Here is a 26,750-nt window from a genome sequence, read left to right on the forward strand (position 1 = left end):
AGAACTTTGCTTCTTTGCCCCCTCAACAGATCTGGTGTCACCACAAGAGCAGGAACGGTGTGCTTTCACTGACAAAGCCTTGACCGGCCTCTCAGAACTGTTGGTAGCTTTAGCCTCTCTACAAGGGACCTCAGACCCCGGTAACAGCCTTTTCTGCGCGGGCCTCGAACATCCGTTCGGTAACAACAAGCCCAGCCAAGCCCTCAGGGCGCACCCCGGTTTTGTTTTTGAGGGAAGCCGACAGACAGGCCTCAGAGCGAACTCCGGTACCCCACGACTCAGTAGAACTGGGTCTACAAACAGCCCCCACAGGAGGGGCCTCGGAGCGTACTCTGGTGTTCACAGGCCCCTTACGGAGCACCCTCGGATAAAACTCTGGTAGAATTATTAAGCCCAACGGGCACCTCATGGTGAACCCCGGTAACAGAGCGATCAACGCCCCTCCCGGACCGAGAGAAACCCTGGAAGGTATCCCCCGGTCGGGGTGCTCTGAAAAGTAAAGAACTTACCAGGCGTTTTTTCTTCTCGTCGATGAACGCCTGAAAATGCGAAGGAAGACTTCGTCGGAACACCTCCTCCCACCGCTCCAACCGACGTTGAAGTGCCCGGACCGAAAGGGAGTCACAGTAAAAACAGGAGTCCCAACGGTGTTCCGGACCCCGCGCAGGAAAGAGAGGAGGGACACATTTTTGAAAAAAATGTGGAAGCTTTTTACAAAGTGCTCCGGTCCCGTCCCAGGACGGAGAGATGTCCCACAAGTATGGAGGAAACGGGACGGGACGTAGGAGTATTACTGCAAGGTTGAATGGATGTAAAGTAGACTGTGCATAGTCATCATTTTACACACTGTTTTTATAATTAGAGTGTAAATTAAAGTATAAGTGTACAAATGATCCACCTCTGCATGATTATGCACACAGCACTGGAACTCTGAAAAATACAATTGTGCAATACTGGTTTGCTTTCACTGGAAAAAAAGCATAATTTGTTACAAAATATTAATTCTCAATTGCAACTTAGTTTTCCATCTTATTAATTGTACAATCCTAAAATTCTAGGAAAATAAATATGCACAATTCTTCTGATTGCTCCATGGGTATCTACACCCAACACAGCAGAAGCTGAATGGAAATAAACCATTCCTGTTATCACATTGTGCAGTTTCTTTTTTTGAAAGGCATAAGAGAAATACATTCCGTTTCAGCAGTCGCTTGCAATTACTTCCACGTAGGTAAAAATCAAAAGAAGCCTTCTGGTTTCTGTCAAGTAGCCTGACCTTTGCACCGCCCTCTGCTCTAAACCTTTGTGTAAATGTACACAAGAAAATAATAAAGCTGTCGTACTTACAGGATTTTCATGCGTAAAAAAACGCAGCTTATCTGGAGGCCTGCGTACATATGTAAAATGACCATCTTTCCCTTTACTGTTCCAACCACTAGAACACATAAGCTTATGTGTTCTAATAGTTGTGATAAGCTAATCACAACTATTCAAGCATTTTCCACACAACAAACACAATCATTGATTATTTGTGTGCATATCGTTTCCTTCCTATACAGCATTTTTCAAGGAACAAGTATAATGCCAGAGCAGAAGATGTATGCTGCAAAGAACAGAATTATTGTTCTGCTTCTCTCCAGCATTTAATATTTCAAGCCTTAATGAGTGGCATTAAATATGTCCTGCATATCATATTACAGAGTGGGCAAAAAATAAAATGTGTGCGTTGTACCCCACTTTGGGAGAATTACACAGACAGGCACTCTTGTCAATACCTCTTCTATCAATATTCAAATTTTGTACTAAAAGGGCTAGAGGGAATCGTGTTGCCCTAAAATTAACCAACAGACCTCTTATTCTGGGATTTTCAAACCAATTTATGTAATTTTTAGTATGGCAGTTAAGCCTAATTTCCAAATATTGCTGAGCTGCTTTCTTGGGCATTTCCTTTTCCAATCTTTCAAAGGTTTTCAGTTAAAAAAATGTGGTAGCAAATGCTGACAAATCTACTGCCTTTGCTACAGTATTGTTAGAGAAAGTCTGTGTGTGGGCTATTCAGAAGTACTAACTCTTTCTTGATATACTATAGCCAGGGGCTATAAGAAATACCATCTGAACCTAAAATATCACAAATAATCCTATTGGTCAGTTGAAATAATACTTTTCTTCCACAGTCCGACCCAAAGTTTTATTGGTCTGAAGTTTTTGGTGTCTGAAATGTAACCCAATTTGGACTTTGAATCTAACATAATTGTTGGTGCACCACTAGAGATCCCATAGACAATAAGAAAAAAAGCATTTTCCTTTTTTTCTATCATCAATGCGTTTGCGTGTCCCCTGACGTCAGCTCCATATGTCCCAGTTGGTAAGCCTTTTGCACGATAGATGGACAGAATGGGGTTCACAGTGAGAGCCCCTAGTTTGTACAACTGATACAACATTTTGTGAAATAACTTCATCATCCCAGTCGACTGTAGCTTGCAATCATTCAGTTGCAGGGCACTCTTGGAGAGGGTACATTTGAAAAGGTACATACAGAAAGCCATCCTATATGGGAGTTTTTTTATTTTTGCACTGATATGGACTGGTTTGGCTGTTAAAAAGGAAGCTGCGCTTGAAGATATTGTTTTACTGAGATGAGTTGTCCACCTGTTTTCACAATAGTATGCCCTCCTGCAAGGTGGTCATGCAGAAACTTTGGGGCTTGACAAACCTGCTTGCTTTTCTTAAAAACTGGTGTCATAGTTAAGTCTCTTTTTGTAACAAGGAAATACACAGAATAAATACCATGGTTCTTTTCATGAGATGGCCTACTTTTCTAAGAGGCTGGTTACGTCGTTGCGTAGGCTGCCGTTGTCTAGGTGGAAATGTTGAATGGCTTCAACAACAGTTTGATCCAATACACCGTTTTTATCGTGTCCAACACCCACCTGCCATAGCTGATTTGCTCCCATGCGTGCGTGAATGATATTGTCCTTCCACCAATAGGATTTACATGGAAGGTTGACTTGTACTGTGATGTCATTGTTTAGAGGAAGTGGATACACCCATACAGGGAGTATTCTTCCACAGCCTCTGCCACAGTGGTTTGGTCTGTACTGGGTTTGAAAAAGCCCTGATGTGAGTTAATTTGTGCCTTGCCCCCAAATTCCCTAAGTGACCTCTGAATTCGAGTGGTTTGCACCATACCTTTGTCGCAGCTGGCCTTGAAAAAGTCTTCGAATTGATGAAGCAGCCCAGTGTTGAAAGAAAAAGTTACTCAACGTAGTTACTTCGGTACTCCTATTCCATAGTCCCCTTTCCTCCATACTTGTGGGGTGTCCATCTTTGGTGATGGGACTGTAACCCTTTTTCACAGAACCAAAAATGTATAATTCCCATTTAAAATATTTTGTGTTGCATGGGAGTAGCAGCAGCATACGCGTGGCCAGCCTCGCTGAATCCCCCTACCAGCAACACCTGTCAGTCCCTGGAAACCACTAGACGGGTCACCTGACTAACAATTTATTTATTGGGCGGCAGTGAACTACGGTACCGGTAAGCATGCCGGTACCGTAGTTCCCGGACCGACAAACTACGAGTTGTGCTCGCAGGTGCCTTTCTGCCCGCCAGGTCGGATCTGGCGGGCAGAAAGGCACCCACGAGCACAGAATGTCGGATGCACCGGCACCGTTATAAACAGTGCCAGTGCATCCGACCTCCCCATGGAATGGGGAGTAATGGATTCCGGCCCCTGGCAATGGGGACAAACAGGGACCGCCAAGGTTGGAATGGCCCTTTATATCCCCATTGCCAGAGGCCGGAAAAAATGCAACTCCAGCGGCAGCCGTGCCTGTGTGACAGGCACGGCTACCACCAGGATTGTAATGAGGCCCAGTGAGAACATTTAGTTACTCCTATGTCCCTTCCCTTTCCTCCATACTTGTGCGAGATTACAAAGCACTAATTACATCCATCCTTCCCTTTGAGGTGAGGGAAAAAATGTAGGTAAAATAATCTCCAGATTAAAGTGAAAGGTCAAAATGACCTTGAGTACGAATTAAGGGTGTGTTCCAAGAACAACCTTATCCTTATGAAATACTGTGTAGGGCTCTGATGCTGACAGCGCCTGCATTTCAATGATCCATCGAGCTGAAGTAATTGCTACCAAAAAATGCTGTTTTCCACAAAACCAGCATTATGTCTGCCGTCGACATGGGTTTTAACGGTTTATGCAATATAGCTGCAAAGACTATGTTGAGATCCTAAGCCGAGTGAGATCTTAATACCGGTGGATGAAGATGAAGGAAGCCCTTGAAATGCCTTCTGATAACCGGATTAGAAGTAAAAACATTAAGGTCTGGAGAACGGACAAAAGCCCCAATTACAGAGAAGTATGTACAACAAGGCTGAATAGTGATGCCAGTTGAAGCCAGGTGAGACAAAAAAGATGAAATGTAATCCAATGAGGGATGAAGAGGGTTCAATGAATGCTCCAGCATCCACAGGTAGAAACGAGTAAGCCTACTCTTATATTGTGACTTCGTGGATGGTTTCCTGGCCGCCTGTATAATTTCCATATTTTGACCTGAAATACCTAAATGGGTGATATTGGTGAGGGGTGCAAGACATGACACCCCCGCTGAGACAGAAGGTCCGCAGGCACTGGAAGAAATGGAGGACCCGTCACCCTGAGCTGTCACAGGTCCGAATACCAAATCCTAGTTGACCAATTTGGCGCTATTGAGATCAGGCTGCAATGGTTTGAATTTCGAGAGTATCTTCGGCATTAGTGGCAGTGGGGGAATGTATAGCATGTTTCGCTATCCAATTATGTCTGTAATGCGTCTCCTAGAGACTTGGTTACTGACCCAGAAGTGATGCAAACCGCTGACATGTTCAGTTCCATTGCAGGAATACCCTCTAAAGAACTGAATCATTTAAGGTGTCTGCCATCGTGTTCAGATCTTCTGCTAAATGAACAACCTGGAGAGCTATCTGATGCTGCACAGCCCACTCCCAGACTTCGATTGCAAATCAACAGATCGTGTCCCTCCCAGCTAATTGATATAGAACATGGCGGTCATACTGTTGGTTCTTATGAGGGCTTCAGAATTCCAAATTAACGAAAGAAACGATTTGAGCGCTCTGAAGATTGCTAAAATGTCTAGTACATTTATGTGCAATTTGATCTCTGTAGGGGACCATAGTGCATGTGAAGTTGACCCAAGGTAGCTCCCCAGCCGGTCAGAGATGGGTCTGAGGTTGTGGTGTGCACATAAGGAGGCTCCTGAAAAGGAACACCTCTCTGAAAGTTTGTGTTTTCTTTCCACTAAAGGCAGATCTGGGGTTGATTCGGGAAGTATCAGAAGCCTTTAATTTGAGCTTTTTTCTCCTGCGTGCATGACTCTGCTAGATGTAGCTGAATGCGCCTCATCTTGAGGCATGCCTGCGGCAGAGCGAGGATGGAAGCCGAAATAAGGCTTAGCAGGTGTTGGAACCACCACACCAAGTTGGATCTCTGATTTAGGAGAACAAGTTACTTACGCCTACTAACGTTCTTTTGATTGGATGTTCCTCCCCCGTATTCCTAATCATATGATATTTCCAATATCCAGCTCAGCTGCTTCAGAAACATTTTATTTTAGCTGAGGGCACTGCGGGTCGATGCCTGTCGACTCGATGTGCCTCGGAGGCCTCCGTCTCGTTGTCGACATCACCGAAGGTATATATAGCAACTTGTTCTGCGAATGGATTGTGTCCTCCCAAGTATTCCTTATTTTATGATAGACTCACAAAGCAGTTTCTAGTATTTCTGTAGGAGGGAGTCAGAATTCTTAAGACAATTTAGTAGTTATCATGGGTCTGTGTGCACAGAATACAACACTGCCTTACCAAATAAGCCTTCCCGGCCTGAAGAAGAGTCCAAACTGTAATGTTTGGTGAAAGTATGTAAGGACGACCATGTGGCAGCTGCACACATTTCTTTTACTGGAACTCCCCTCTGCAATGCAGAGGAAGTAGCCAATGCCTCTGGGCGAATGAGCCCTAAGGCCTTCTGAAGGATCTTTTCCCACCAGTCTGTAGCATTCAGATGTTGCCAGAATTATCTATCTGGATAATGTCTGTTTAGTGATAGCCATATTCAACTTGTGGCCTGAGTAGCCAACAAAGAGTTGGTCATCTTGTCTTATTTTTGCCATTCTGGTGATATAGAAGCTTAGTGCACGTTTAGGGTCAAGCCTGTGTAGCCTCTCCTCTTCCTTCCCAGGGCGCGCAGGAGGGTAAAATGATGGTAATGTTATTTACTGAGTCAGATGGAATTCAGATACAATTTTGGGTAAAAAGGTGTGTTTCACTTGAAGGACCTTGTCCTTAAAAAAAATAGTTTATGGAGGCTTGCAGGATAAAGCCTCAAGTTCATTCACCCTTCGGGCAGATGTAAGGGCTACTAAGAAGATGGTTTTTGGGGTTAGCAGCCTCAAACGAAAGGTGTGTATAGGCTCAAAAGGAGCACACATCATAAATTTCAACACCAAACTGAGATCCCAAAATGGGACGTGAAAAGGGATAGGAGGGAAAACATTTGTCAATTCTTTTAGGAATTGTATTATTAGAGGGATTCTCAAATAAGATACTTCCTCTGAAGTACGCTTAAATATAGAAAGCACCGCAAGATATCCTTTAATAGTACCAATCTGGAGCCCCAGATTAGCTAGGTGTACAAAAAAGATAACACCATAGGTGTATTACTTGTAAATGGATCAATATTCTTATCTCTACACTAGCTGCAGAATTTGTTCCAGCAGCAGCGGTACAAAGACTTAGTTGCTTGCTTTCTGGCTGAAAGCAAAATCTCCATTACGTCATCCGGGAGGTCCCGATCCTTGTATTGCAGCCTCTCAGAAACCATGCGTGAAGTGTCTTGAACTCTGGATGGTGAAGGTCCTATCTTTGAGGAACACGTATTGGAGGGCAGATGGACATGGCCAGAAGGTCCGGGTACCACGTCCTCCTGGCCCAATCCAGAGCAATTAGGATGATGTATTTCCCGAACTTCCCCAACCTCCTGATGACTTGAGGAATGACGGGGACTGGAGGAAACGCATACAGGTGTGGTAATTCCCAGTCCACCACAAACGCGTTTCCTAGAGCTCCTCTTGGGGGAAATTCCCTGGAGAAGAACAGTTTGCACTTCCGGTTGACACTGGTTACGAACAGATCCACTTGAGGGGTTCCCCAAAGGGTGAAGATCTCTTGAAGGACATCCTGAGCTAGTTCCCACTCATGGGAGTCTGTGCTCTGCCTGCTCAGAGCATCCGCCGCCGTATCCTCCACTCTGGCCAGGTGAACTGACAATGGGTAGATCCCTTCTTAAATTGCCCAGTACCAGAGCTGCAGTGCCTCTCTGCACAGTGGTAGTGTCCCCAGAACTCCTCTTTTGTTGAGGTAATACATGGCCATTGTGTTGTCTGTCATTATTAGGACATTTCCCCAAACAAAGGGCAGAAAGGCCTTCAATGCTAGTCTGATTGTCCTCCTCTTCAAAAGGTTGATGTGTAGTTTGGACTCTGATAGAGACCAAAGACTGCTGATTGTCAGATCGTTGGAGTGGGCTCCCCACCCCATGACCGAGGCGTCCGTCACTACTGTTATCTCCAGCTATCGTTGTCAAAAAGGTTCTCCTTTCAGAATGTTCTCCTGGCAGGCCCACCACCAAATGTCCTGTGAGACTCTGCTTGGTATCTGTAGGAGGTCTGACATCCTTCCTGAGAATTGGGACCACTGAGTCCTGAGAGCCCATTGGAGAGATCTCATTCTTTGGCGAGCCTCTGGCACCAGAAAAATGCAGAAGGCCATGAGGCCGAGCAACCTTAGAAAGTCGAATGCTGGGAGATGTTGGGCACTCTGGAATTTGGTGACCATCTGCAGAATGTCATGAACTCTCACTTCTGGTGGCAAGGCTTTTCCCAGGGATGCATCCAGGACTGCCCCAATAAATTGGAGCCTTTGAGATGTTATCATGGGAGACTTTTTGAAGTTGAGGGAGAGGCTCAGTCTGTGAAGGGAGTGACATGTGGAGCTGAGATGTTCCAGTGCCTGTTCGGGAGAACTGGCCCTGATCAGGCAATCGTCCAGGTAGGGGTAGACATGAATCCCCAAGCTACTGAGACTCGCTGCCAACACCTCCATTAACTTAGTGAAAACACTCGGGCGGAGGTCAGCCCAAATGTTAAAACTCTAAACTGATAATAAGAACCACCAACGGCGAACCTCAGGTATTGTCTATGCTTGTGATGGATTGGCACATGAAAGAAAGCATCCTGAAGGTCCAATGATACCATCCAGTCCTGATGTTGGAGGGCCTGAAGGATCTGAGAAAGGGTAACCATCTTGAACTTGTTCAAGTCTCTTAAGTCCAAGATGGATCTCAAACCTCCGTCCTTTGTTGGAATTAGAAAGTACGTGGAGTACCACCCTTGTTCCTCTCCGCTACAGTTACTGGTTCTATAGCACCTTTCACTAGCAGGGTAAATATTTCCTGCATAAGCAGCTGATCTGGAACTTTGAAGAGCTGTTCCCCTATGGATGACTGAGTTTTTTTATTTAGAAAGGCAAGGCAGTAACCTTGGCCAACTGTTTCCAATGCCCATGCATCTGAAGTAATAGCATGCCATTCTATCAGATGCTGTGGCATTCTGCCTCCCACTGCAGTCTTGTGACCTAAGTCTTCAGAGAGGTTTAGGGCGGCTGACGCAGTGGCCGATACCTCTTCCCGTCCACCACGGTGAATCTTCTTTGGCCTCTTTGAACTGACTGCCCTCTGCCTCTTCCAAATGTGGAGTAGTGACGAAAGGACCTCCCCTTCCAGGCCGTACCTGTGGGGAGATTTGGAGGCTGTCTAACGCAGCACCAAGGGATTTGGCTGCTGCCTTTGAAGTTTGTAGGTTCTCCAGACTTTCATCAGCTTTGCTACCGAACAAATGTGTACCGTCAAAGGGCATGTTTAGCAGTCTAGATTGTACATCTGGAGCAAATCCTGACTTCCTCGACCAGGCAAACCTGCGCATAACTGTACTAGCCGCCATTGCTCTGCTGACACTGTCAGCAGAGTCGAGACCAGTCTGGAGGGATTCACACATAGCGTCCTTTCCATCCATGTTCAAAAATACGACTCGTTCTTTCCCTTCAGGGATATGTTCAGCCGCTATGGATATACACTCCCAAAGGGTATAAGTGAACCTAGCCAACGTGCACGTGGCATTTGTTGACTTCAGGCCCATACTTCCAGCCGAAAAAACATTTTGGGCTAGAGCGTCATAATGCTTATCATCCCTATCAGGAGGGATAGTAGGGTAGGCATTTTGTCTAGTGGTTGAGGTAGCAGCTTGTACCACCAGACTCTCCGGAGGTGGATGTTTTGAAAAATAATAGGGATCACTGCTTGACACCCTGTATTTAGAAGTCGGTTTCTTGTTGACAGTCAGATTCAATTCAGGCGCCTCCCAATTGGTAGTTACGCGTTTTTGCCAAGCTGCATGGAATGGTACAATTTGGTCTTCCTGAGGTCCCCTGTCCAGAATGTCGGTCAGGTCATCTTGTTAAAAAAATTGACTTGGTCTAGTCCATCCCATATACTCAACTACCCTCAACATCAACTGCCTATAGGTAACTTCTGCATGATCAGATGGATCTGATCTGCCAAACTCTACCTCTGGTGATCTGTCCAAACCACTTGCATCATGTAGGCACTCTTGAAGATCCTTTATTCTGGATTCTTCAGAAATTAGGACCTAAGGAGGGATGGTATACCATATTAGAGGCCAAAAGTTCTAGATTCATCTGATAATGGCTCTGCATCCTCATAAATGGAGGAAAGAGGCTTGAAAAAGTCAGCCTTAGGTAAAGGGCTATATGTTTTCTCCATAGTACCCGATGGTGTCATAATATTTGTCGACAAAGGTGCCGAAATTGTCAATGGCTTCAATGGCTGCGTCAATGACTTTGACGCCTGTAGCATCGAGGAGCTCGAAGCGCGATGAATCGATGGCTTTTCATGGGTTTTTCAGCACCAAAGGCGTCAAAGAGTCTCTCGGCACCGATGGCATCGATGACTTAGTCCTCGAAGGGACTTTTCCTCGACTCGAGGGATCCTTAGACCGCTTTCAAGGAGTTTTGCCTGCCGGGCTCGAAGGCGCACGGGTCTTATGCTTATCGGGGCTTTCGACCTGAGCATGGCTTTTGACAGTACTTGAACGGGTCAAGACTGCATTCTCGAACATTCATCATTTTAAGTCTAAACTCTTCCCACTCAGCTGGTGAGGCTGTTTTAGTTGGGCATACGATCCGTTACGGAGAGGAACTCGAAGACGGCATCCTATGCCGCTGTTTCTTCAAATGTCTTGACGATGACGAATGGTGGGACCCACTTCATGATCAGGATCACTTACTTTTACTTTTCTTACAGTGAGGAGAAACGGCTCTCGACTTATCCAAAGTTGATGGGGATTTATGGGTCCTACCTGCCACAAGTTTCCCTCTGCGGTCGCTCAGGGCTTTGGACATCATGGACAAGCAGTCCTCACAAACCGATGAAGGATGAGCGGATCCCAGACACTAGAAGCACATTCTGTGGGGATCCACAACGGATATCTTCGAACCACACTCACAGCATTTTTTTAAATCCGACTTCGGAGTAGAAGACGCCAATGACAGCTATTTTCAAAGATTTCTCGAAGATTCCTTTCACAAAGGAACGAAGCATACCGTATCCGAAAGCGTTAGCACAGAAAAACGGAACTGAAGCCAATGGATGCTGCACGCGCTATATATACCTCCGGTGACGTCAACACAGAGGCCTCCAAGAAATATCAAGTCAACAGGCATCGACGCGCAGCGCCCTCTGCTAAAAATAATGTTTTCCGAAGCAGATGAGCTAGATATTGGAAATATCATAAGATAAGCAATACGTAGGAGGACACAATCCACTCTAAAGTGTGACACTGCTAACTTTATGTTTACTGTATGCTCTCCTGAGTGAGTAATACTCTGCCCATGCTCAAGCACCACATGAAGCCAATTAACCTGATGTTCTGAGTCAGGAGTAGGCAAGACATTTTGTGTTTGACCGAGAGCCCCATACTGAACAGAAAAGTTTGCAATCTTTAAAACGCTGTTCCTTGCTGATATGTGTCGGTGTCAGGGACCCGACAGGTGCTCAGTGGATTCTACCCACTGCACCTCATCGCGGTTCCTTACCGAGCCGCTTTCTGCACATAAACACTGCCCCGTTCCTCCAACGCTGGAGGTTGCCCTGGCAACGCTGGAGACGCCTTCATTCCAGGTGGCGTCACAAGTCTGTGTATAGTGTTGCCAAGGAGAACGGCCGTTCACGCAGTCACGTGACCCGCTATGACACAGCACGTCCCGCTCTCTATCGGCGTAAATAGCGAATAAACCCAGACGCAACTGCTTCTGATTGAAGTTGGTTTTCTTGATCCGGATTCCTTTTGTTTCGCCACAGTTTTGACTTCCTGTTATTGACCTTGGCTCTGCCTTTGGGCTTGCCGCTCGTCTAACCCTTTCTTACTGTTGATCCAGATATTGACCCGGACTCGCACACAGACTTGCCTGCCTCAAGTTTTGCATCCTTTTGCTCGACAACGCTGACTTTCTGCTTCGTCCCAGAACTGCACCTTCCTGCTGTTTGGATTGTATTGCTGCCCGCACGTTGACGATTATCCTTTGTTACATGGATTGCTTTGCAGCTCTCTTCAGAGACAGTGCATGGACTAGAGACGCTCTGCTGATCATTGTGCACCACCCCGGCCGTTAGTCTGTCCTCGTGCCTTTGGGAACAAGGTCCCACATTCACTTAACCGTCCTACTCCGCTCTCGCTTCCTCGGCTGGATTACTTGGACTTTTCTGGTCACCTACCCAGCCCCGATTCCGGTAAGGCTCCACCAACACAGTGTTTTCACTTACCTTTCTGCCTCATCACCGGTATCTTACTCCTATTGCTGTCTTCCTAGAAATCCCAGGCCTATCAGGAAACACCTTGTTAACATCACCTTCCTGAACTCATCGCTGACAGTCACTACACAGGAGTCATCACCCCCAGAAAAGAGGTTAGACACTCACACTCCTGACTACCTGTACCTCATGTTTGCTGTTCATGCCCCTGACTCTTGTCCTTCTTTCATTTTAGCTAGCGACGGTTGCGGTATTGTGTCCTCCGCCCTGCTGTTCCGATTAATTAATCCCTCTATTAGTTTAATTCTTGATAACAGAGGGGTGCATTGATAGGAAGGTCTCCCTCCTTGTGAGGAGACCTAGACATACCAGTCTAGGTTCCTGTATCACGTAGATGCCCAGGAGTGCAACAAGGTTCGGTTTGGACCCGTGTCTTGTGAGTCACAACAGAATCAGAAGTCTCATCTAATATGGACCCGTCTGGCACTCTAGCCACACTCGTGCAGCTGGTGTCCGAACTTCGCGCGGACATGACCGCAGCACACAATGCCATGCACCGTCGTATAGATGCTCTGCAGGAATTGACACACCATCCACCTCATCCAGAGGCACAAGCCACTGCGGTCGCCTCCGGGTCGGACTCAACAGGAGCCAGTCCCTGTTCTTATGTCCACCCAGTTCCTTCTGGCCCCACCAGAGAGGTTTAACAGTGACCCCAAACAATATTGAACGTTTATCCACCAATGTAAACTCCAACACTTGTGTCGTCCCGCCTCCTTCCCCGACTCGACTAATAAAACGGCCTTTGTGTTGTCCTATTTCGGGGGTACGGCTGCAACCTTGGCCAACCCCTTTTTGGAGGAAAACAGCTATATGCTCTATAATTGTGATGCCCTGATTACTGCCATGAGTCGTGTCTGTGGCACACGATATAAGACACAGGCCACTGATCTGAAACTACTAAATCTCCAGCAAGGCGACACTCCCTTGCTAACATACCTGGCTAGATTCAACAAGTTGGTAGCCGAAACAGGGTGGCCGGAAGTTAAGAAAGCCGCTGTTTTCTATAAGGGTCTTTCTGACTCGCTGAAAGACACTTCGGCCACCGTACCGGTGGTCCGTATGGCTTTCGAGGAACTGTTGGATCTCGTGCTTCAGATTGCCGCCAGGAAAGCAGGGAGGAAAGGCGAAAGTAGACCTCTCCCTTCGGTCTCAACACGTCCTGAACCGCAGATACAGGGAGATACGGAACCCATGCAAACTGGTGCCCTGCGTGGTCCACTGACGCCTGCGTCAGTGGACCTATTGTCTTGCCTTACAGTTGCACATGCAGATGCATTTAGCCTGCTACTAAACTGTTATTTGATAGCTGAATTGCCATCTGATAGTTGTAGTTAGCCTGTCACTACATTGTAATTTGAAAGTTGCATTTAGCCTATTAGTGCATTGCCATTTGATAGTTGCATTTATCTTATTAGTGCATTGCCATTTGATAGTGCATTTAGCCTTTCACCACAATGTAATTTGAAAGCTGCATTTAGCCTATTAGTGCATTGCCATTTGATAGTTGCATTTAGCCTATCACTAAATTGTAAATTGAAAGCTGCATTTAGCCTATTAGTGCCTTGCCATTTGATAGTTTCATTTAGCCTATTAGTACATTGCCATTTGATAGTTGCATTTAGCCTATTAGTGCTTTGCCTTTTGAAAGCTGCATTTAGCCTATTAGTGCATTGCCATTTGATAGTTGCATCTAATCTGTCACTACATTGTAATTTGAAAGTTGCATTTAGCCTATTAGTGCATTGCTATCTGAACCGCCTTCAATGCTAGGTGAACATATGCGCATCCTTCCTATTGTTTCGCTATAGGTCCTTCGCATGTGCATCAGGCCAGCCTTGTTAGATCTACTCTGCCCTGCCTGCAAATACACAGTAGCCTTACTCTGCTATACCTACTGCTTGAGCCATATGTTCAGTGCCAAATTATAGATATGTGGTCCCATTTATGAACCTGCCTTCATAGCTACCCACACAGCACATCTATCGTGGTCCACCCCGCAACTAGCCCTACGCATACGTTCACGATATGTACCTGCCACCATTCTACACGGTCCTACTAAGGACACTCCTCCACATAATAACCCTGGAAGACTTCACTATGTTACACTACACACCTCTACCAGCGTCTGCGCACAATTTCCCGAAGCAGATTGACACGATCTCTAGACCTTGTACCCTATTACAGAGGAACCTCAAATTACGCGTGCGACTCCCTAGACTGTACGACCCTCTACCTAAAAAAGTAGCAAGTAATGCTACTACTAGACCTTGCAAAACTAGCCATTCACAGCACCCCCTCCAAATGAACAGTAGACTCTTCCGAGAGCCCACTTCTGCCCCGAAATGCAATCTTAAAATGCAGCCTTCACTGCCCCAACCAGCACAGTCTGGGATTAAGGGTGCTCTTATAAATGCCCGCTCTATGGTTGCCCACACAACAGATATAGCCGATCTAATACAAAAAGAAAATATGGACTTCCTAGCGATCACTGAATCCTGGCTCCACCCCGCAGCTGGTCCAGCAATTATGTTAGCCATCCCAGATGACTACACCTTGCTAAGATTAGATCGTACCACCTCGTGAGGTGGAGGCCTCGCCATAATATCGAAAACCAACCTTACACTGATACTCTCTCCGCCCCACAACATAGAGTCTTGTGAACTTCTAACCACCAGGTTAGCTATATCCAACACGCAGTCAGTATCCATCCACCTTATATACTGACCTCCAGCCCCTCTAGGATCCTTCGAAGAGGACCTAACCAACATCTTGTCCAACAACCTTAAAAGCTCCTCTCAAAACATTATACTAGGAGACTTTAAGCTTGGCTTCAGTGACTCCCTAGACCCTAATGCAACCTTAATTAACAACTGCTTAGAAGAATTAGGTTTTACCCAAATGATTACAGCTCCTACCCACACCAAAGGCAGAACCCTTGACTGGATTGTCGAGTACAACTGCCCAATCACGGTCACTTCCATCATGCCCCAGTCTTGGTCCGACCATCATTTGATTATGTTCTCACTAGAGGCTTCAGCTCTGCTGCTTATCGACAGTATAGCACCAGCGGTCCCCACTAGAAATAAAAGAAATGTTACTTCAGAAAACCTCTTCCCTTTGATACTACCCACTCTCAACTCTATCTCAGACCACACTGATCCCTTCACTATGGTAGATATGTACAACAAATGATGTTATCATCCCATGGTGTCATAGCACCATTAAAAATGAGAAAGAGCAAACCTCGCAAACGCGTGAATAGCTGGTTCACTCCACACCTAAAAGCAATTAGACAAGAGAAACGTTGTTGCAAAAAATATGGATACTAGATCCATCTGAGACTAATAAAAATAACTTGAGCAAACAAGCTACCCTCTATAAAAAATAAATTATCCTTGCTAAACAAACTTCCTACAATCTCTGCATCTCCCAAGCTAAATCCAACAAAAAAGAGCTTTTTGCTATTCTGAAAGAGGTAGCATCCCCTATCCAAAATCCAGACTCCTGCCTCAAGGACAAAAACTGGTGCACAGGCATACAAAATGCTCTGGCCAATAAAATTACAACCTTACAAACTAAGATCAATAAAAAAAAGACACTCTTCTTACCACCTCGAAATCCAGTCACACTAATACAATAGCACCGCTACCAATCTTGACGCCAACCTATCCCGCCATCCCCCACTTTAACTTTCCCAAAGTATCCTCTATAGAGGTTGAAAAAGTCATCCATACTGTTAAACCTTCAAACTGCCATGGTGATTTATGCCCAGCGCAACTCATAAAAGATGCAGCTCGTGAACTCTCCCCTTTCATTACCAAACTTATAAATGAATCTTTCACCTCAGGTATCATACCCAATAACCTGAAACAATCCAGGCTCCTCCCAGTCCTCAAAAAACAAAACTTATATCCCTCCATCCCCACCAACTACCGTCCTATCACCACAGTGCCATTCCTACTTAAAATCCTAGATAAAATAGCTTACCTACAAATCCAACACTACCTTGAATACAATAACCTCCCAGGAGTCCGACAGTCAGGTTTCAGACCCCAACATGGAACTGAGACCGCGCTTGTAGACCTTAAGGCACAAATTGATGAGTTGAGAGACGAGGGCAAGACATCACTACTGCTGCTCCTTGATCTCTCAGCAGCATTCGATTTGGTCGACCATGAGATCCTCTGACTGGATTCAGTCCTTTCTCAACAACAGAACAATGCGAGTCTTCTCCCCGTTAGCAGCTGCGGACCCAATACCTATAACTTGCTGTGTGCCACAGGGCTCCTGCGTCTCGCCCACTTTGTACAACATCTTTACAAAGCCCCTTTTCATTGATCTTCACAGTGTGAGTATCACCTACACAAACTATGCCGATGATACCCAGATCCTCATCCCGTTGACGGAGGATTATGACAAGGATTTGGCCTTTGTAAACAGAGTGTACCTCATCATCGAGGCACGGTTGGCCTCCCATGGTCTATGCCTGAATGATGACAAAACGGAACTCCTCATCTTGGGCACAACAGCTAACCTCAACAAACTTGGCCAGAACTACTCTTCATTCGAAATTGACAATAATACCATTGCCGTGGCTAAGGAGGTAAAAACCCTTGGCTTCCATTTAGACTTCACACTAAAATTCAAAAACCGAGTAAACGCTATGGCTTCCGCCACATCCTATACTTGCAAACTCATCAGAGCAGCCAAACCTTTCCTCTCCTCCAATAATTGCATTACCCTAGCTAGAGCTTTGATCCTGTCCAAGTTGGACTATTGTAATGCCCTCTACGTAGGCAGTAACAAATACATCACAAACAAGATTCAAATCTTGCAAAATAATGCCTTAAGAGCAGCCCTCAGTCTCCCGAAGAAACCCCACATTTCAGATATTAGAAGATCTGTCAACTGGCTCTCAACAACAGACAAGATCTTCCTTAAATCTTTCTGTTTGATCCAAAAATGTCTCCACCATTCTGCCCCTCTTTACCTGACAAAGAGATTTACCAGACAAGTTTCCTGCCGCCCCTCCAGAAAGGTCAACTCAAACCTCCTATTGGTGCCGAGAGTCAAACACACTACGACCGGGGGGAGTTCCTTTCCAGTCAAAGCAGCACAACATTGGAACTCTCTACCACCACCCCTAACGGAAGACCTTCCTTACATACAATTTAGATCCAATCTTACCCACTGGATCAAGGAACACGACAACTAACGTACTTGCTCTTCTCACCTACCCTATATGCTTAGCTATAATTTGTAAATTTTGTATATTATACTTTCTGTAAATATGTTTTATTGTATCTGTTCTCAATGATGCAGATGTGTCCAGTACTGTAACCATAGCTGGACTCCATCCATTTTGCCATACGTAACCTAAGCTATAGAATCCTCTTGTTGCTCCTGCGCCCTGCTACCCCTGGGTTAGGTGCGCATTACAAATAATTAAAACAAACAAACAAAACCGGAGGAAAAACAACCTTTGCACGTACTGTGGGTCCGCCGAACACTTTCTATGGTCTTGCCCTAAGAAACCAGCCAGATGGTCGGGAAACTCCAAAGCTTGGCAGTAGAAGGAGTCTGATTACCGAGTGCCCTACCTCTTGACTCCCCAGGTTCAGGTTCCATGACCCCATTCACAGTTCTAGTCCCTTTTTCCTTTCCTTCGGGTAAACCCTGGCAAACATGGTCAGTTGTCGATTCAGGTACTACGGGCAACTATATTGATCTGCACTATGCTCGTGAGACAGGTATTCCCATTGTCACCAAACCACTACCAGAGGTAGTGAATGCTGTGGATGGTACAGCCTTGGTCTCTGGCCTGGTAACAGAACAGACAACTGAATTAAGTAGGTCTACTAAGTGCGATTATAGTGAGTGCATTTCCTTTGATTTGATTACTGTACCTAATTTTAGGTTAGTCTTGGGCTTCCCTGGCAATTGAAACACAACCCCACCATTGATTGGCAAAACCATGAAGTACATTTTCTCTCTGATTTCTGTGATTCCCATTGTGTTGGTACAGGCTCCTTACAACAGGCTAGTACTTGCGGTCCCTCCTTGATACAGCCTCTAAAATAGGGGCAGTTTCGGCCACTCAAGTCACGAGCCCCCCCCAAAAAATATGATGCCTTTAAAGACATCTTTGATAAAGGCAAGGCAGAGCAACTGCCCCCACACTGGCCGTATGACTGCCCCATAGACCTGATCCCCGCCTCTAAGGTACCAACTGGCCGAGTGTACTCCCTTACCCTGAAGGAAGACTGAATCCTAAAGGAGTACATTGACAAAGCCTTGCTCACTGGCTTCATTCACCCTTCAAGGTCTCCCGCTGCATCCCCTTTGTTCTTCATTCCCAAGAAGGAGGGAGACCTGAGGCCATGCATCGACTATAGGGGACTTTCATCACAGTGCGCAATCAATATCCCTTGCTGCTGATACCTGTCCTTCTGGACCAGTTGGGTTCATCAGTTATATTTACGAAATTGGACCTACGTGGGGCCTATAATCTCACCCGAATCAGGAAAAGGGACGCGTGGAAGACCGCTTTCAAGACCCATTACGGGTTGTACGAATACTGCGTTATGCCCTTTGGTCTCTGCAATGCCCCGCCACGTTTTAGTTCTTTATGAATGACGTGTTCCGAGACATGCTGGATCAGTACGTCATTATCTACCTGGATGACATTCTGATCTACTCCCCATCGTATGACCAACACGTCATTCATGTCTCCTCCATTTTACGACAACTTAGAGAAAACCACCTATACGCCAAAGGCGAAAAGTACAAATTTCATGCCACAGAAGTCGAATTCCTTGGTTATGACTTGACTAACAAGGGGGTACGGATGAACCATTCCAAAGTGAAAGCTGTGCTTGATTGGCCAGCACCAACTACTGTGAAGGCTCTACAGTTGTACCTCGGCTTCCCTAATTTCTACCAAAGGTTTATCCGGTCCTATTCCTCTGGGGTTGCTCCTTTAACAGCTCTCACCAGCAACAAGGTGCCCTGCTCATGGAACTCTGATGCCCAGAGGGCGTTTGATGCACTTAAGGCAGTATTTACTACAGCCCCGGTACTACAGCATCCTAATCCTTCTTAGCCCTTTCTTGTAGAAGCCGACACTTCTGGCGTCACGGTTGGGGCCATCCTGTCACAGGTATGTCCGGACATTGGTGTGTTACATCCGATGGTGTTTTATTCAAGGAAGCTAACACCCTGCGAGCAAAATTATACGGTCACCGAACATGAACTTCTGGCAATGCGTGACACCTTCACTGAGTAGAGAATCATTTGTTGGGCGCTAGCCACCCAGTACAAGTATACACTGACCATCACAATCTTCTAGCGCTCAAATCAATCAAATGCGTGACAGCCAGACATGCTAGGTGCCATGCATTATTTTCCCTGTTTGACTTCACAATAACCGATTGTCCGGCTCGCTGGCACTCGAAGGCGATGCTCTTTCCACCTGGACGGGAATCCTCTCACGACTGATCAGGAATGCTCACTTGTGCTTCCCAACCAGGTCATCTGTCGTTGTACTCCGCAGCCCTCACTCAGGAACACAGTTCAAGAATGGGTTTCATTGAAACCTCCTGAATTGAACAAGTATAATATGGACGTTATCCACTCGCCACCATACATTCAGGGCAGAATTTACATGCCCAATGTGGCAGCCCGCAAACCGCATTGCAGTGGTGCCATGATTAAGTGCTCACCGCCCACCTGGGCAGGAAGAAGACCGTAAACCTATTGCGCAGATGGTGCTGGTGGCAGTCTATGAATAGAGACGTAGTGGATTATATTTCTTCCTGTGCCATATGCACACAATGCAAGACATCTTTGGGTAAACATCTTGGGTTACTACAACCACTCCCGGTGCCCCAATCGACCATGGCACCTGCTGTCCCATGCTGTCCCATGCTGTCCATGGATTTTATTGTAGAGTTACCGTCAGTGCAAGAATTCGACACTATATGGGTAGTAGTGGATTCCTTCACCAAGATGGCTCTCTTCATACCTTGGGGGCGCATCAAACCGAAGGGGAGTACCCAGTATTGGAAGTGATGGTGACCAAGTGAAAACCTCCGAAATGTCTTGCGTACCGCATAGATGGGGACATACAGTTACAGCGCACAACCAATCTCTATGGTGCAGCTCATTCTGGATGTGGGCTGGCGTAACCATCTTACATTTCTCTGCAGGCAGGGAGAGGTTTAGGGAAGAAAGAACCAGAACTGTCCAAAGGCCCACCTGTTTTTTTGGGGGACAATCAACAGGTGAGAGTATAACCTGCATATTCTTTCCAGAGAATGGACCTCCTCTATCGCTCTGATCTTTAGAAGGTTGGCAATCCCCCGAAAGAGAATGGACGGCCACAACTGCAGAAGAGGAGGAGACCAGGGGCTAAGGGTAATGAATAGTGAGCAGAGAGGGTCAGGCAATCCCCTGAGATCATACGCCAGCCCAAATGAAACTCCAAAATCCTGCCACCTACTGGGGGGCAGTGGATCCCGAAAACAGAACTCATCATTGTTTAGGCTCTGTGACTAATGTTGAGGAGGATGAGAAAAATCCTGTTTGAGGTTCTCTATTTTGTTTTTTTTTTAATTTTCTTTATTGGGTTTTCGAGTCATTACAGATACCCATATACTTAACAATAGAAAAACATGCAGGATTAGACTACTTTTCTTGAATAACTCCCTCGTTCCCCCTTCCCCGACACCTCCCCCCCATACACAGCTAAGGTTAAAGGGCATGATGGGTCTTATATAATATGTCTAAAATTCTGAGATGTTGCGGGCAGTATTGTTCACAAGGCATAAAATAAGCGGTATCGCATCGCAATTTGCGATATAATACTGCTGTTTTGCTGTGTATTTAAACAATCATGTTGCACCAACTACGATATGATTTTTACAGCTCATTAAAAAAAATTAAGCCTTTAAACTCTGCCTCTCAGTCTGTCCACAGTGTGCACTGCAGGCGAGGCAGAAGCACCCGAGCTAGGCTAAAAACATTGTATCAATATTATGAGCCCAGCCCGGATGCGGCGTCATCACGTGAGAGGAGGACCTCAGCCCCACACTCACACTCAGCTCTGGCTTCTACCGAGGTCAGGTGGTGTTCTTAGGAGAGGTTTGAGGGGGGGAGCCCTTCAGCCACAAATGTGTTTATTGGGGCGCTGGGTGTTAGAAAGTGGCCACACTGGGAAGAAGAATTTCTACCACCCTTTCGGGTGGGAGAAATATTAATTCCAGCCATACTTGCTATTACCCAGCCCCTCAGTAACACAGCATGCTTGTAGAAGGCTTTCAAATATTCTTTCATTCTTGTGACAAGCGCAGATTTTATCACGAGAATTAAAGAATATTTAAAGCCTTCTGCGAGCAGGCTGCGTTATTACTGCGGGTGCTGGGTGTTAGTAAGTGGCTGACAACAATATTTATCTCGCCCGTTCGGGTGGGAGAAATATTATTGCCAGCAAGTCTCTAACGCCCAGGCCCGCAGTAATAACGCAGCCTGCTGCTTGCAGAAGGCCTTTCAAAAGGTCTTCTGCGAGCAGGCTGCGTTATTACTGCGGGTGCTGGGAGTTAGCAAGTGGCTCAGAATTACCAGGTTACTCACCGTAGTGTCCACCTTACTCCTAGTCCTTAGTCCCCTTTCCTCCATACTTATGGGAAATCTATCCGTACTGTGGGACGGGACCGGAGCACTTTGTAAAAAGCATCCTTCCTCTCTTTCTTGCGCAGGGCCCGGCACGCGGCCATAACCCCGCCCACCTTGGCTCCGCCCCACGCATCGCCCATCAGTCCTTTTCTATCGCCAGGTCAAAGACCCATTAGCAACGTCCCCTTCCCTCCATACTTATGGGAGATTCCCAAACACTCCTTACATGAACTATGGGTGGATGGAAATACCCCTTACTGAAACAGGTTATTCAGTACAGCCTGACCAAACTGAGCGTCGAGACAATAATTCTTACAGAAAGCAGATGGGGAGGCCCAAGTAGCTGCCCTAGCAATGGACTCCCAGGGGACATATTTCTGAAAAGCAACCGCAGCTGCCTTACCCTGCACCAGGTGTGCATGAATCCCCTTAGGAGGTTTCAGCCCTTGGACGGTGAAGGACTCTGTGATGCAGGCGGCAATCCACCTGGAAATAGTTAACTTAGACGCCTGCCTGCCCTGAGGGTTACCGAAGGTCACAAAAAGTTGAGAAGAACTCCTAAACTCAGAAGTCCAGTCCAGGTAGAACTTAAGAGCTCTTCGGACATCAAGACAGTGTAGAACCCTCTCAGCCTCAGAGGCAGGGTTCGGAAATAAGACTGGTAGGGAGATCGATTGATTCACATGGAATTCGGTCACCACCTTCGGTAGAAAGGCCGGGTTTGTCTGAAGGACTACCTTGTCCTTGCGAAAGACCAAGAAAGGATGCTCCAACGACAATGCCTGGAGCTCACTCACTCTCCTTGCCGATGTAATGGCGACCAAAAAGGACACCTTCCAAGACAAGTACTTGAGGTCCACCGTAGCCATTGGTTCAAAGGGTTTATGGCACAGCGCCGTCAGGACAACATTTAGGTCCCACAGCGGGTGCTGACTACGAACCGGAGGGTATAGGCATGTCAAACCTGCAAAATGCCTCTTAACCACTGGGTTACTCAGAGAATACGAGCACTGGTCTGTAGAAAGATAAGCGGAAACCGCCGAAAGGTAAGTCCTGCATGACAGAACATGAACCCCTGACTCTGCTAGGAAGGACACGAAGGACAGCAACGTGTCAATCGTGGCCACCACTTCTCCAAACACCAATGACAGAACCTGAGCCATTTACTCTTGTACTGAGATCTGGTCGATGGTTTCCTGGCTCCCTGGATAATGCGCATGTTATCCGTAGACAAATTCAGATGCTCTAAAGACTTGAACTCAGGCACCATGCCGCCAAGCTGAGCGATTGTGGGGAGGGGTGCCACATCTGCTGTTCCCCCTGGTGAAGAAGATCGGGAGTTACTGGTAACCTGATCGGCGGATACACCGACAGGTGTTGAAGTTCTGAGAACCAAAACCCAGCTGGCCACCACGGGGCTACGAGTAGAAGGGAACAGTTCACCGAGGAGTTCTTCAACTTCCAGATCGCACGGTGAACTAGAGGCAGAGGCGGGAAGGCGTAAGCTCTCCTGTTGTGCCATGGAATCTCAAGAGCATCCCCCAGAGAGGAGGCTCCCAGCCCCCCTCTGGAGGCATACCGAGGAAGCTTCTTGTTCACCGCCGTAGCGAAGAGGTCCACTCCGGTGTGCCCCAACGCGAGAAAATCCATGAGAGGACCTCTGCCTTCAATTCCCACTCGTAGCTGACCACCGTCCGCCGGCTGAGGGCATCCGCTGTGACATTCAGCTGGCCCGGGATGTGCACTGCAAGCAGCCAGATCCATGAAGCACCCCCCACTCCCATATCTGGATGGACAGATCCACGAGGGGGGGAGACTTTGTTCCCCCTTGCTTGTTTATGTAATACATTGACACCACGTTGTCCGTGCGTATGCGGACCACCATGTTGACAATGAGCGGACTGAACGCCCTGAGCGCTAGGAAGATCGCCAGGCGCTCCAAGTGATTTATGTGCAGGAGCTTGTCCTGAAGCAACCATAGGTCCAAGACCTGAAGAAGATCTAACGTCACACCCCACCCCAGAAGGGAGGAGTCCACAGGTTGCTGAGAGATGACCACCAATCCAGGTCCACTCTCATGGAATCCGGAATCATTATCCGCATGGAATCCGGGTCCACAGCCTGACGCCAGGAACTCCGAAGAGCCATCTCGGTCCGTCTCATCTCGAGACGAGCAAGAGGAAGAGCCACTACACACGAGGCCATGAGGCCCAGAAGCCTCTGGAACCACCAGGCCGACATGCTCTCCGACTGCGCAAACATCTGACACGTGGCTAACAGATCCGCCATTTTGTACCTGGTCGGATACACTCTGCAGTTGATCGTGTTCCAACGAAAACCCAGGAAAATCAGGTCCTGTGAGCCCGTCATGGAGGATTTCCGCCAGTTCACCGACAGCCCAAGATGGAACAGGAGCCGAAGGAGAGACTGGAGGTTGCCCGCTGCTGCCAGCGGACAAGGGCTGCGTAAGAGCCAGTCATCCAAATAAGGATACACATGGATACCCTGTAGACGAAGATAGGCCGCAATCACCGACATCATCTTCGTGAAGACACGCGGCGCCGAGCTGAGGCCAAAAGGAAGCACCCGAAACTGGAAGTGCTCCTCTCCCAAAGAGAAGCGGAGATATCTCCTGTGTGGATTCCAAATCAGGATATGCATATACGCATCCTGAAGGTCCCCAACGCTGAGCCAATCGCCCATCTGTAAGGAGGAGCGTATCTGGCTGGGCGTGATCATCTTGAATTTCTCTTGGGGTAGGAAAAGATTGAACTGGGAAAGGTCTAGGATGGTGCGCAGGCCAGCCTGGTTGAGTTTGGGCACCGTAAAAAGTTGGGAGTACAAGCCCTCCCCTCGCTCCCCAACGGGTTCCACAGCTCTGAGGTCCAGAAGTTTCTGAATTTAGGCCTTGAGGGAGGGTGAGCCGTCAGCTGAAAAGGAGGGTTGAAGGGTGGGGTAGGGGGTAAAGATAAGCGTAAGCCTGCTCGAACGACTGTCAAGACCCATCTGTCTTCTGTGATGGTCTGCCACGCCTCCCAATGAGGCGCAATGCGTCCTCCCAACGGGGTCTCGTGTGAGCACAGAAAACCCTCATTTGGTAGGCTTATCGGTGGCGGTGCCACCTGAACCTGATGAGGAGGCTGAGGAGCGAGAGAAAAACTGTGTGCTCTTGTCTACGGCGGTTATTCCCCGCTGGAGTATCCACTCTGCAGGATTTTCGGTCGAGGAAGCCCCTAAAACCAGAGGAGGGTCGACTTTGTGACAGCGGTCTCTGGGATTTGAAAGGAGCTTTGACCAGAACAGACAATGATTTAGCCGTCTGATTGCTATCCTTGGTCTTGGTGAGCTCTACATCAGTAGAAGAATGAAAAAGCTCCTTACCATCAAAAGGAAGATCCCAAACCTTGTCTTGCACCCTCCTTAGAAAATTTACTGGTATGCAGCCATGCCTGCCGTGAGGTATCAACCCCCAGCATAAGGCCCTGAGCCGAGGTGTCTACGTGATGAGCCGCAGCCTCCAGGAGATCCTGGGCCAAGACCCTGGCATCGGAAAGGCCTCCTTTGAAGTCCTCCAGCTTCTCGACCGGGATGTGCTCCTCAAACTCTGACAGACCTTTCCACATCCACATGTTAGCTCCCACTAATATCAACTCAGCATTGGCCTGCCTGAGCTGCAAGGCCGAGTTGGCAAAAAAACTTCTCCCTAGGGAGTCAAGGAGCTTGTCCTCCTTTCCCAAGACCTGAGTAGCCGTCGTGGAAGAGGATGCTGCAGGTCTGGATTGCAACGTGGCTGCAGCCACCACTGTGGAGGAGGGAGGCGGACAAGATGACAGGGCCACCTCTTCCGAGGAATGTAGCCTGTACCTCGCGTCAATCTTTTTATTTACAAAAAGTCCCGAGTGTGGCTTTTCCAAGACTCTTCGGACCTTGGCCTGAACGTCCTTCTGCAGGAATAGGCCGGTACGCTCCAAGGGAGACAGGGTGAACGCCCCAGAAAGCACGCCCTCCTGCGGAGCGGGTGCCTCGGGCACCGGAACATCTAAGAAACTCATCATGTCCAGTACCCGGTCATGAAAGGCTCTGATAGAGCGGGGAAGGTCCTCGTTGTCCTGATCACCTTGAGGATCATCTGACAGGTCAGGATCCTGCTGAGCCGTGTCAGGCACTGCCTTGTCCACTGTGGACAATGGAGGCACACGCGGAAGGGCCGGGGGAGGCACCACGGGCAAGGGAGGCGCCAGCAGAACCACCAGAGGAACAGGTGGAGCCGGAGGCGCAGGTGGACATTTCTCCTTGAAAAGCCCTTTGAAATATTCCCTCATGGGGTCGGTGCGCATAAGCGCTTGAAATTTACCGAAAAAGGCGTCCTCAGGGGATTGTTTCGGAACCTGAGGAGGCCTCTCATGAGGTGGACAAATCCAGGGACGTAACGGGGAAGGGTGCCACACCGGCCCCTCCACCGACGTATCCACATAAATCAAAGGTGCCGCCCCCGCTGGCAACGAAACATTGTGCGGAAGAGGCATCCGGGCGTTCCAATCATAAACCGGCTGATAAGGATGCGCACAAGGGACCTTAGGTTCACCCAAGGGACCGAGCCCTACACCAGAGGCCGATGGCATAGTTGTAGGGGTAGCACCTAAAATGGCCGCTGCGGTCGCGGCGGGAACGGGTGCCATTTTGTCCTCATCTGAGGGGAACTGCGGCACGTGAGGAAGTGAGGCAGGGGTCCCTGTCGATGGATCAGGGGTCTTAATCTTAGCCTTAACATAAGGAACCTCGGCAGAGCCGGTACTATGAGGCCTGGAATGTTTTTGAGACATACCAACCGCCAACTGAACCTTCGAAGGAAGGACCTCGGCACTGCCGGTAAAAGAAGAACTTTGCTTCTTTGCCCCGTCAACAGATCTGGTGTCACCACAAGAGCGGGAACGGTGAGCAACCGCTTTCACCGACAAGGCCTTGTCCGGCCTCTCAGAACTGCTGGTAGCTTTAGCCTCTGAACGAGGGACCTCAGACCCAGGCCCGGTAACAGCCTTATCTGCACGGGCCTCGAACATCC

The sequence above is a fragment of the Ambystoma mexicanum genome, chromosome 9 (genome assembly GCF_040938575.1).
Source record: "Ambystoma mexicanum isolate Mex_15411 chromosome 9, UKY_AmexF1_1, whole genome shotgun sequence".
NCBI lineage: Eukaryota > Metazoa > Chordata > Amphibia > Caudata > Ambystomatidae > Ambystoma > Ambystoma mexicanum.